At 45.1% G+C, this 12501-nt stretch overlaps 1 protein-coding gene and 1 long non-coding RNA gene across 5 annotated transcripts in view; one reads left to right on the top strand and one right to left on the bottom strand.

The window, feature by feature from the left end:
* Positions 1-12501, bottom strand: part of AXIN1 (axin 1) — a 97702-nt gene that overhangs the window by 24672 nt on the left and 60529 nt on the right. For 2 of the 3 annotated variants that reach the window (XM_072119834.1, XM_072119836.1), the window contains exon 1: positions 714-939. The exons of the other annotated variant lie outside the window; for it this stretch is intronic. The gene's annotated coding sequence lies outside the window, so the exon portion shown is untranslated. Of the gene's footprint in view, positions 1-713; positions 940-12501 lie in introns of those variants that run through there. 3 annotated transcript variants of the gene reach the window in all.
* The window catches only part of LOC140074726 (uncharacterized), a 128018-nt gene continuing 116249 nt past the window's right edge, over positions 733-12501 (top strand). Inside the window, exons 1-2 of one of the 2 annotated variants that reach the window (XR_011849258.1) lie at positions 733-881; positions 4882-5082. This is a non-coding gene — a long non-coding RNA (uncharacterized lncRNA). Of the gene's footprint in view, positions 882-1097; positions 1214-4881; positions 5083-12501 lie in introns of those variants that run through there. The other variant, XR_011849257.1, reaches the window with a different exon arrangement.

Raw genomic sequence — 12501 nt, forward strand, 5'->3', positions numbered from 1 at the left:
AAACATAACCAGCACCACAACTTATGATCTACTGATAGACATCCCCTTTAAATGCACCCAGCAGGTTGTCACCCGATGACATCACATGACCTCATCATTGCTTATGCAGGGTTAATGGCGATCACAGGATAAACTGCACCGGAACTGCTGGGAGTTGCAGTACTATAACTAGAAACCACCATTAAAGGCGTCATTTAAAGGGATTCTCCACTATTACAGTTGTCAGCCATGTAAACAATCCACACACCCGGATGGAGAGGTGACTGGCGGGCCACAGCACAAGGCTGGGAGCAGAACCAGGGCGCCGCGGGGTCACGTGATGAAAATTATTACAGTTTTAAGAAAATTTTCTAAGAAACTGTGAAAACTCCTGCAGATAAGGACTAAACTGCGTAAACAAAAAGCCACAAAAACATCAAAACTGAGAGAATTACAAATAATCTGTGCAATTATCACTTAAAAGTAAACGAATCAGGTTGCGATTTACAGGGTAACTGCAGAGGACCAGATCCAAGAAAACGCATGATGTGAATAGGGTCAGGAGAGAAATCACAGGGATGTTGGAGGAGGCCCGGGCAGAGAGGTAGCACTGAGGCGGCAGCACACACACTAGAGGCCGGGGATCTCGGGCCTCCACACTCCGCGGCCTCCAGCGCTCGCCTGCGAAGTTTCCTCCCAGCAGGATGACCCCCCTCGGCTCCCGTCGCACTCACCTCCCTGGAAACGAGCCGGCTCTCCTCCCGGGATAGCGCGCCGGGCCCTCCGCTCCAGCGCCGCCCATCAAGCTCCCAGCAGCGGCGGCGGCGGAGCCCGAGGGAGAGCGAGGCGAAAACAAAGCTGACGCTGCGGGCCGGCCGCCATGCCCCGGCGAGCTCCTGTGGGTGAGTGCGCTGTGTGTGAGGCAGCGAGAGTGAGCAGCCAGGACGTGCGCGCCCCCCGCGTCCGTGCGTCACTGCGGGAGGAGGAGAGCGAAGGAGGGGGGAGTGAAGCGGGGGCGAGGTGAGAGTGCGCGCACGCGGACGTAGTAGGCCGGGAGCGCGCCCCGTCTTCCCGCCACGGCGCGCGCGCGCGCGCACACACACACTCCTCCATCAACACGGTCACCATTACCGCCCGCGCTCCTGTCACATAGCGAACTGCACGCCCGGCTCACACTCACTGAGGGAGGATATTTTTGTGGGTGTCTTCACAGGACGTACTTTGAGATTTTGAGGTGATTTTTTTTTTTTTTTTTTTACCTCAGAATCAGTTCCATTTGCCCACGAGCGAGTTCAATCCGTAAAACAGGATTTCCCTGACCGAACCTGAAATCGCTGAACTCAATTTAGCGATTCGAGGTCCGATCCCAATAAATCCTGGAAATTTAGGGAACGATTTTTTTTTTCAGAACGTGCTCAATTATGGGCAACAGACAGGGTGTTTCTAGGATTCCTGCTTAGATATGAGCGGACCCGTTGTTTTTGTTTCGCCACGTGATGCCACGACATATTGGCCAATCTGGTAATCTGTCCCTCGCTACTAATCATGGCCATGATTGGGCAACAGACAGGGTGTTTCTAGAATTCCAGTACCTCTCCGGCTCCTGGTTCTAGTTTCGTGGCTCTCAGGACCCGCTCCGGTCACTCTGACCCCTCTTTGGATTATTACGTTACTTGTGATCGGAGAGGTTGTCATTTCTTTTTGCGGGATCCACTCTAAGATCTCATTCGTCCATGTCATATTTTTTTGTGGCCGACGCGCAGACATTTCGATGACCACATGGACGTGTTTTTTACAGATCTGCGTGGAGGCCGCAGGTGGTATTAATTCCTGTGTTACCGGCTCGTGCCTTCCCATAGAAGCCTATAGAGAAGTCAAATTACGGAGCATACATGGTCCGTATTTGCTGATCAATTGTTAGGTAATGATCATGTTATCCTTCAAGGGGCTGGGACAATTTATTTACAAGACTTTTGGGATTTTTATTGTTTTATCGCCAATCTTCAAAAAAATGGATGACCCATGGACATGCGGATTACACCCGGAGGAATATGAGGCTCACCCACGTGTGTAGCTTTGGCTTTCTGCCAGTGGGGTATTTTTGGACCATATTTTAGTGCACCACACCGCCCAATGCGGAGGCCAAGCACTAACCTACCCCTCTCTGGACACAAAGGAGATCTGCATGCCCCGCCAACTAGTGTCACAGTAGTGAAGCTTAGAAAGTAGACGTGCAAGTTGGCTATTGGAAGCCTGACTCGCTGGTAGTGCTGCAGTATATGAGACACCATTGGAAGTTCTGAAAGTAGCTGCCAGAAGGTCATGTGATCTACCAGGCGGCTCCTGGTAGAATTGAAAAATTTGCAATGGGAATGACCCTATTAAGGGATTGTACTTATTCTGGTAAACTTTATTTGTGGCCAACCCCTTTAAGAAAGTGGGGGATGAATTTATCACAGCTTTTACGGTACTTATAGCATGCGTCAGGTAGCACTTTTTTACCCCAGTCTGGACCAAGAAATGTGGCAGGCTTACAATGCTTACACCGAGGGCACTCATGTTACCAGATATATATATTAAGAGTCCTGAGCCTCATGGTAGCTTTCATGGAAGGAGTGGCCTAGGTTGCTACTGTATGCACCAAAATGGGCCAAGTTCTGTTATTTTCTGGCAAATCAAGTTAAGACCAAGTCTAGATTTTGTCCTCTCCAAAACACAGCGGGTATCTGCTATATGTTAAAGGGGAACCCAAACTCCCCCCCCCCCCCCCCAACGCAATCTAGTCTGTCTTCCTTGCCAATCAAAGGCCTCCGGCGTTACACGTACATACATTTTGCCACATTCTGCACAAAATTGCAACACAAACTCAAAACAGTGTATATAAATCTTTGTACAAAATTTTGGCCCAACTACCTGGGGCATTTGCATTTCCTTTAAGAGTGTGACCATATAGTAATGCCTATCATTAAGGTCATCCATTAACATCTATCCTCCAGCAAGAGACCAGTGTCATAACATGCTGGGAGTTGTAGTTCTCCATTATCTGACTACCCATGTCTTGAGGATTTGCACTTTCACATCATACAAATTAGGTTACTCTTTGACATCTCACATTCCCTAAACCAGTAGGGGATTGCCTAACAGACCAGTTCAGAGGGAAAGGCCATGGGTAATTCAATCTGAAGATGTCACTGAATATTTAAGAGGCTTGTACGCAGATCTTGCCTAATAATGCCAGTCACTGGTAACTGTTATACTTATAATTGCCTTTTGTTAAGGTATTATGTTTCTCCTTTATCCTGTGAGGAATGTAGGGTTATTTTTTATCATGCCATTTTTGCATTGTTCTCTGTATTTTAACATTTTCCCTATTTTTTTCGCACTGTAAACGATACCTCGCCAGACCTGCGTAATACAATATCATAATGAGATTGATTGTATAGTCACTTTGTACATTATAGTTATTTTGTAGTTCTGGTAAGATGAGCAGCTACAGTACAAGCTGGTTGCATTCCCAAAGCAAGAAGCACACCCCTGGACAAATAAGCCGCTGGTCGCACTCGCAAAGTGAGAATCATACCCCTAGACAAACGAGCCGCTGGTTGCATTCGCAAAGTGAGAATCATACCCCTAGACAAACGAGCCGCTGGTTGCATTCGCAAAGTGAGAACCATACCCCTAGACAAATAAGCCGCTGGTTGCATTCGCAAAGTGAGAATCATACCCCTAGACAAACGAGCCGCTGGTTGCATTCGCAAAGTGAGAATCATACCCCTAGACAAACGAGCCGCTGGTTGCATTCGCAAAGTGAGAATCATACCCCTAGACAAACGAGCCGCTGGTTGCATTCGCAAAGTGAGAATCCTACCCCTAGACAAACGAGCCGCTAGTTGCATTCGCAAAGTGAGAATCATACCCTTAGACAAACGAGCTGCTGGTTGCATTCGCAAAGTGAGAATCCTACCCCTCGACAATCGAGACGCTGGTTGCATTCGCAAAGCAAGGATCAAATCCCTAGACAAACGAGACGCTGGTTGCATATGCAAAGCAAGGATCGTATCCCTAGACAAACGAGCTGCTGGTCGCAATCCCATTATCAAACAAGATGTACTATTGCCTGGCCTAGACCTGTTAACATGGTAGATTAGAGTAATCAAGACCACAAGATGCAAACTGGTCCAACCACTGTAAAACCTGCTTCTAAATCTTAAGTTTTGCTTTGGCTAAGTCGTAGGTTTACCTGCAAACCCATCCATTGACCTTCATAGTTTGCATTTCAGAGGGTCAATTGCAAAATACTATGGTGTTCTTCATTTTACATGCATTTTACATGCATTCCTTGTATCAAATGTGATGTACCCTGTTTTGGAGTCAACTTGGAGAAGTTTCACGGTAGCGAATTTGGCCTAACACAATTGTCCATATTTACGTTACGTGGTATGTTCAGTTTAGCTGTACTTGGTGACAGTCCAACTTTTGAACTGTACCTAAACCGTATGGCACTCAGAATGAGAGAGTTGCCAGGAAAGATGTTAACGTAACACATCCATAATGTCTCATAGACTCATGTGATGCCAAGGTGTCCCTATGGTTACTATGGAGAAGTATAGGTTTGTATATTTCATATTTTTTCTCGATGGAATAACATATTTTACACTATGCATAAGTGTGGGATAAATACAGAACCAGAAGAGCCAACTTATCAGCACTCTCATAGGCAAAGAACAGCTTATCTACTAGTTACTTCCTATTTCGTTCCATACCAATACAACCCCCTCAAAAACCACAGAAAGGACTAGATACAGTTTCTGTCTACAACATGATTAGAGGTTACATCCAAGGTAAATAAGACAGATTTCTGAGAAGTTTTTGTACATGACTCTCTCTTTCTCTCTTGTGCAGCCGCCTTGATGCCGCAAGCTCCGGCCTTGGCAGGATTTGTCGGGTTACATCATCAGGGCACCAGCCCAACAATGCAGGGTGGCAATCGTGCAGGAAGTCAAGTCTTAAAGCTGTTACAAGCTATGCCAAACCTCACCGGGAACTCTTCATAGGAAATGCAAATCTGTCTAAAGTGGTTTTAGATGGAAATCTTTACTTCAGGTAAAGCCAAGACAATTGGAGGCGAAAAGTAGGAACAGATGAAATATGTTTTGTGACATCATGCTTACTATTTATGTCGGATAAGCTACTGGGCAGTATGTCTGTAGGTCTTGGGCATGCAGTTATAATGCCTTTCCACAGGTTGTGTGTTGTAATAGAGCTCAGCGCCAACATCTGGCAAAACCCATGGAGAGGTGTGGAGATGTTTTAAGGAAGAAGGCAGCCATGTTTTCTCAACCTGTAAATTACCATCAAAGACGTGTCATCAAGGTGAACCATAGCTTGTCCTATTTAATATTAGGAGACTCGCTATTGAGTTTTCTCCTCTGATGAATTTGACTAGAACTGCTTTATATTAGTTAGAGCTCTGACTTTCCTATACACAGATGCAAATCCCCTGCATAGTCAAAGTTTAAGGGGTTATAGAGAATTAATACCTATCCACTGTGAGCTGGAGAAAAGAGGGACCTGAAATTCCCCTAAGCTACCCCATAGCAAGTGAAGCACAGGTGTGCATTGTCTTCCTGCTCTTCTTTTATCTCTGTCACTTTTGGCATGGCTTACAGGAGCATTGTCCCAGAAGTCTTTTAAGGGGGAAAGATTGCAGGGACTTTCAGTCCCCCATTCTCTCAGTCAGACACTATTACCTAGGGTATATGTTTAGGGTATTATTGTGCAAGCCCTTTAAAGGGAACCTACCACCACGATTCTACCTATAAAGGTAGATCGGGTGGTAGGTGGATGTAAGGGACGTGAGGATAGCTCTTTTTAGAGCTAATCCTCACGTCCCCGCTAACTTTTGGTACACTTTATTGAACTAATATGTAAATTTCGTTATGCGGCTACTGGGGCATGGAGTAGCTGGGCACGAGGCTACACAGCGCGGCTACTCCACGCCCCAGTAGCCACATTACTCCTCCTACCCTGTTGCAGGCGGCGCGCAGCTCCTCATAGCTGCGCGCCCTCGTCCTCCACGACGCAGGCCGGCGGCTGAGCAGCCCCAGCTCCGAGGCCGGAGCCACTGCGCATGCGCAGTAGCCGGCTTGTCAGACGAGGGCGCGCAGCTACGAGCAGCTGCGCGCCGCACGCAACAGGGTAGGAGGAGTACTGGGGCGTGGAGTAGCCGCGCTGTGTAGCCTCGTGCCCGGCTACTCCATGCCCCAGTAGCCGCATAACGAAATTTACATATTAGTTTAATAAAGTGTACCAAAAGTTAGCGGGGACGTGAGGATTAGCTCTAAAAAGAGCTATCCTCGCGTCCCTTACATCCACCTACCACCCGATCTACCTTTATAGGTAGAATCATGGTGGTAGGTTCTCTTTAACTGCTAAAATTGTGTTTCCCTGCAACCACCACTGGAGGGAGCCCAGGAGCTCAATGTTTACTGTTCATAGATAAAACACAATGGGGCAGATTTATCAAGTGTCTGAAAGTCAGAATATTTCCAGTTGCCCATGGCAACCAATCACAGCTCCCCTTTAAAATATTCATGAGCACTGGTAAAATGAAATCTGAGCTGTGATTGGTTGCTGTGGGCAACTGGAAATATTCTGACTTTCAGACACTTGATAAATCTGCCCCAATGTATGCATTAAACTCCTGAGCTGCATGAAATGGCTGCAGACAGCAAAAGTTTATCAATAAGTTCTATAGTAGGAAATTTGGATTTAATATCAAACTGAGCTTTAGGTGTTATAAAGATGTAGAACTAAGACAACCATCTATGGACTCAATCTAAAGTTGGGTCCAATGACGGACATTCACTTTAGGACTATATCTTGAAACTTCAGCTATTGATACAGTGAATACTTCACCTTGGATGCAGCTGTGGGTACTTAAGGACAGGGTTGGGAACACGTGTTCATGTTATCAGTACAATAAATATTCTTATCATGCCCATTGCCAACATCAAACAGGATTAAAGAACAAAGATCATATTGCGCCTACTTTTATGGGAATATAAAGGGCTTGGAATGTCGGCCCAGATGAATGGACAAGTACCGTATAGTGAAGAACAAACATCGAAGAGCCAGTAATAGGGTACGTGGTCAGGGCAGTCTGACCCGGGAACTTCCCTAAAGTCTTTAGACCATTTCAGCTTAATTGTATTTGTTGTGCCAATAATGAAGTAAGTATCCAGTGTAGTCGACAGGGTGATAAAAAACACCCCTTCCCTACACAATGCTACATCACTCCATTGATTCACCTTGGCGGCGAGACGCACATCTGTTAGGACTTGTAGCAATCAAACATCTGCTTTTTATGGTTTGCACTCAAGTTGCCAACTTTGAGAAGTAGATTAATTGGGTTTTACTAAATGTGCTAGTTATCCCTTATCCACTGGACAAGGGGATAACGAGCTGATTGGTGAGGGTTCGACTGCTGGGGTATCTTTAGCACTCCTATTCATTGAGTACTTGAGATAAGATGCCGCATTCTCTGGAGAGATGGTGTCCCAGTCGGATCCTTCACAGATTAACTTGTTTTCCCCTATCTTGTTGTCAGGGTATAACAGAAATACTTATTATCTGGGAGATTGGCCAATAATTAATATTAATGGGCCATCCTATGGATTCATCTCACCAATCACATACAATAAGCAGAGTCGAATAGTGGGGCTTATTTACTAAGGGTCAGCGGATCGCATAGCTGTGGGGTTTTCCAACGTTTTCGGGGATCGCGCCGCTGGGACAGGTATTTAGCAGGCGATTGGATTTTGCCGCAATCGGGAGGCAGGCCTTCAGACGAACCAACTGATTCGGACAAACCGCGGGATTTAACTTAAAAATTGTGCCGCAATACCAAGCACTAACATACACCGGGAGGAAGATGGTGAACTCCGGCGGACCTGATCGGGGAAGCGACACATTCAGGAAATTGGGCACATGATCTTATTGAATCGCGGCACAGTGCATTGTCGTCGGACAATGCACTTTCGGGAACTCCCTACGGCCCGGGTAAATAAATGTGCCCCATTATGTTTTATCTTAACACATCAGTAGATAAGAGTGATTGTAATATGCCCAGTAAATTTGCCACCCCCTCCGTGCACTCCTGTAGGAATAAAATACTGTAAGAAGCAGAATCCGCGCCCCACACTTGCCGTGCCTGTTGATCCTTCTTCTTAGAGCGGCTTTAGTAGGGAAGCAGGTGCTGAGCGCAGATCCTTTCCATCTGACATGACAGAGCAATTCATTGTGAACATCTGGAGATGTGCTCACATCGCTGCCGCATACCAGGGCATTACCAGCACAATAAACCCGGCTTACTGTCCGCACATGATACATGACATATCCTGTGCCCGGACGCTGCTGCCGATGACAAACGTTTGCTGTGTGCCCCTAATATTTGTGATAAGGGCATTCCTCCTCCAGCAGGAATACAAGTAGCCATTATGTTTTACAGGCTGAAAAGTAGCCGAGGAAAGGGCCATAAAAGAATCTCAAAAGCTGTGTGAATTGAGATTTATAAATTGTGATGTTGTTGTTGTGGGATTGCTCTATAGAAGCGACCCTGCCCATGGAGAGGCTTCTCTTGTTGCCATAAATATTTTGCATGCATAAAGTCAGCCAATCACATCTGTGTTCTGGTTTCCATTAACATCAGACACGGTGGCGGATTCATCACATGACTCATAGGATCGTGTGTGACGGAATCTGCAGCCGAGCCTGTGATGCAGATGTGAACTCAGCCTTAGATGTCAGATTTTTGTTTTTGCACACACCCAGCACTGAATCTTCATGAAGTCAGCCTCTGCATTGTCTACAGGATACCATATCCGGCAGAGTGGAAGAGGGGGTTAGTGAATGAGAGGCTTAAAGAGCTTTTAGAAGCATCTTGCTGTTGCAACCAACAGTGACTTTTTTTGCATTGGCCTTAGTTTTCATGTCCATCTATAGTACTCATACATGAGCTTGTCCATGTAGATGCTTGTAGCACATTGTATCTGTCAGCTCCCTCTTCCCTTCTTCTCTCCATTTCACAAAGAAAAAACTTCTGTACAATGCCACCTAGAAACACAGTTCTAGTGTCATTTTAAAGAGGGGAATCTCCCCTTCAATAACATAAGTATTGTTTTTCTGGGTGCAATGGGCACAGATCCACATATAACTTTACAAATGGGGGTGGGAGCATATAAAAATCGCTCACTCGTCTGTAAATTGAACAGGGCATATCTCTGGCGGCACATAGTAAGGCAATTCTTGTGCAAAGTTTAGGTGGAGATTTAAAATGACAGCAGAATCCAGAATTGTGTTTCCATAGTTCAGAACTCATAACTACGGCTTATTTTGGGAGCAGGGCTACTATGAAAAGGCTGAAAAATCATGCTAGGGCTTATTGCCAGGGTTGGTCTTATTTTTGGAGAAACAGAGTATTTGAATGTATTGGCAGGGTGCAGGCTTGATCTGCCGCTCCACCCATTAATGAGGGCTGTGGAGTTGACGTTATGATAAAATTGACCAACTCCACAAATATATAATAAATTATAAAAATTATGAAATTTCCTTTACATTACATGTTTGTTCTATTCCTGATCCGATTTCTAGCCGATCTTCTCCTCCCTGCAACTGCAGCGTCTTCTCTCCCCCATGTGCTGCTCTGCTCTGTGTCCTGTGCTGGTTTTATGCACTGGCATCAGGAGCCGTAGCAGAGCTGCAGCAGGAGAGGACCCTGGAACAATACAGTACAGCTGTACTTACCACTCTTGGGTTCTCTCCTGCTCTTGCAGCGGTTCTGCTCTGGGTGCGGCACCAGTGCATTTACAAAGTCAGGACACAGAGCGAAGCTCCAGGAGAGAACCTGGGAACAGTGCGGACCTGCTCCAATGAACTCTTCCATCAGGACTCTGAAGAGCTTATTGGGCTCTGTCAGCAGGAGCGCAAGGGTTTAGAGTCTGCATTTAGCTCGTTGGCTGCTAGTTGTGCCTTCTCTTCTAGGCTTTTATTTGAGATGAATGTGGCTGCACTTTATGTACATGCTCAGTAGTGAAGCTCCTATGCTAAAGATCAGATGAAGAAGGCACTGGGAAGGTATGCCTCCATTTACCTCAGCACTGCTAGAGTGACCAGGAAAACAGGACTGTGGCATCGGAGTTGGTGACAATTTTGGCGGAGCTGAAATGAGAAGTTAGGCTTATCGACTCCACAACACTGAAGGGGATCCCTGTTCTCCGGTGTAACCCCTTTAAATAGTTTGTGAAATTGTTTTCAAAATTCTGCCGGTGAAGCTGTACTCGCCTCTTCTTATGTCCCACCGCCTCTCTCCGGCCAGTGTCCCTGTTTGTGTACAGGGGCACGAAAGCTGCGCTGAGTTCAGTGGCCGGCACGCCCACCTGTCCCCATTCCCAGCACTGTATCATGGGCTCAGATATAAGGATGGGTGGGCATGGCCAGAAGCTAACCTTGGTGCGGCTTTCCTGCCCGCGTAAATGAACAGGGACACAGGCCACAGAGATGGGGGCGCGGGACACTGGGGGCGAGGAAGGTTGTGAGTACAGCTTTGTTTTTTGAAAAATCCCTCCCCAGCCCGGCGGCTGAATTTTGAAAACAGTCGGACAACCCCTTTAATAGGGCACAGTACAGAAGAGCAATACTCAGGGGCTTATAAGACAGATTTCATCCAATTATCCCCTGTAGTAATCATTGTTCATTAGCTCTGGTTATAATAACACCATGGGATGGGCGATCATTCTTTCTGCATAGCCTGAATGCCTCCCAGATCTGAACCCTCCCGATCATGTAACCACCACAGATAGATGGAGGGAGATTAGGAACACAATGCAAATATGTAGGAATCTCTAGGACAAAGGGATTGTCGTTATACGTTATGTGGACCTCAATACTGTCCAGCAGGATGATGCTTTCATTTGTAACCCCTGGTTTAAACAAAGGGGGTTTCCTATTTATTATGAGTTATCCACAGGATATATCAAAAGTATCTGAGTATAGGTGCGCTTTCTATTAAAGTCAATAGACTGCTGAAGACTTGGATAGTTTCAGCGCTACTTTTGCTGTCGGGAGACCTCTGTTCTTCCAGAGGTGAGACCCCCACCTGACCCCTTTAAGAAAACAATAAATATCCTCATTGATGAAGTACAAGAAAGAACCTGCTCAAATACAGCATTTTTCAGACTATAAGGCGCACCATCTTTAAATGCCTGCTAAAATGTCTAGGTTCGTATATAAGGCGCACTGGGTTATAAGGTGCACCGGATTATAAGGAGCACCATCAATAAATGCCTGCTAAAACATCTAGGTTTATATATAAGGCGCACCGGATTATAAGGATGAATGACCAGCAGGTGGCAGACCTGTGCACAGTTCAAGGCAGCTGTTGTCTGTAAGTAGGGTTCATATATAAGGCGCACTGGACTATAAGGCGCACCTTTGAATTCTGAGAAAATCAAAGGATTATTTGTGCGTCTTATAGTCCGAAAAATACGGTATTTATTCCATACTTGGGAATTTAACGAGACAAAAGCAGGAGAGGTGGCAGACATGAGACAGGTATATATCCCTCCACTCCCAAACTCAACATAACTGCTGCAGAAACTGATGAAATACATAAGGTGTGAACTGGCTTATACTTTGTAACAAGAGTATCTGTCCACAAATACCACCTAGGAAAATGTATATGTTCACTCATTTCTAACCATCCTGGTAACTGTCTGTTCTATTAATTTTATTGTCATTGTGCAGATAGATACATGGATAGTAAATCGATATAAGATACTGTAGATATGTGATAGTTGCATAGATATTTACATGGATATTAGATAGGTATGTATGAGATATTGTAGATATGAGAGAGATTGTAAAAAGTTGCTTAGATACATACATGGATATTAGATAGACAGATACCTACCTAGATAGATAATATATACCGGTAGATAGCATATCAGATAGATAGATGGTATAGAGGACTATATAGATCTAGAATATGAGATGATATAGAAGAATATATAGAGATAGATATAGAATAGGCTAGATAATGATCATACTCTTTATATGGTGCCATCGTATTCTGCAGCCCTTTACCAAGCATGGAGTACATATACAGACTAAGAAATAACTGACTAATAAGTAGTGAAATAAAACAATATGGTCCCTGGTCGTATGAGCTCACAATCTATGTGATAGATAGAGATTTGGTTTGAATCGTGGAAGGCAGATTCAGATAAATAGATGGATAGTAGAAGGATATGAGATAGAATTGGAATATATTTTGGAATGCTGCATCTTCATTGGAGTAGATAGATACATAGAAAATATATAGATATATAGCATATGAGATAGATGGTATAGATCAGTGATGGCAAACCTTTTAGATGCCGAGTGCCCAAACTACAACCGAAACCCACATATTTTTTTTCGCAAAGTGCCGATTCGTCAATTAAAACAATAACTTACTCCCTGCTC

The sequence above is a fragment of the Engystomops pustulosus genome, chromosome 8 (genome assembly GCF_040894005.1).
Source record: "Engystomops pustulosus chromosome 8, aEngPut4.maternal, whole genome shotgun sequence".
NCBI classification, from domain to species: domain Eukaryota; kingdom Metazoa; phylum Chordata; class Amphibia; order Anura; family Leptodactylidae; genus Engystomops; species Engystomops pustulosus.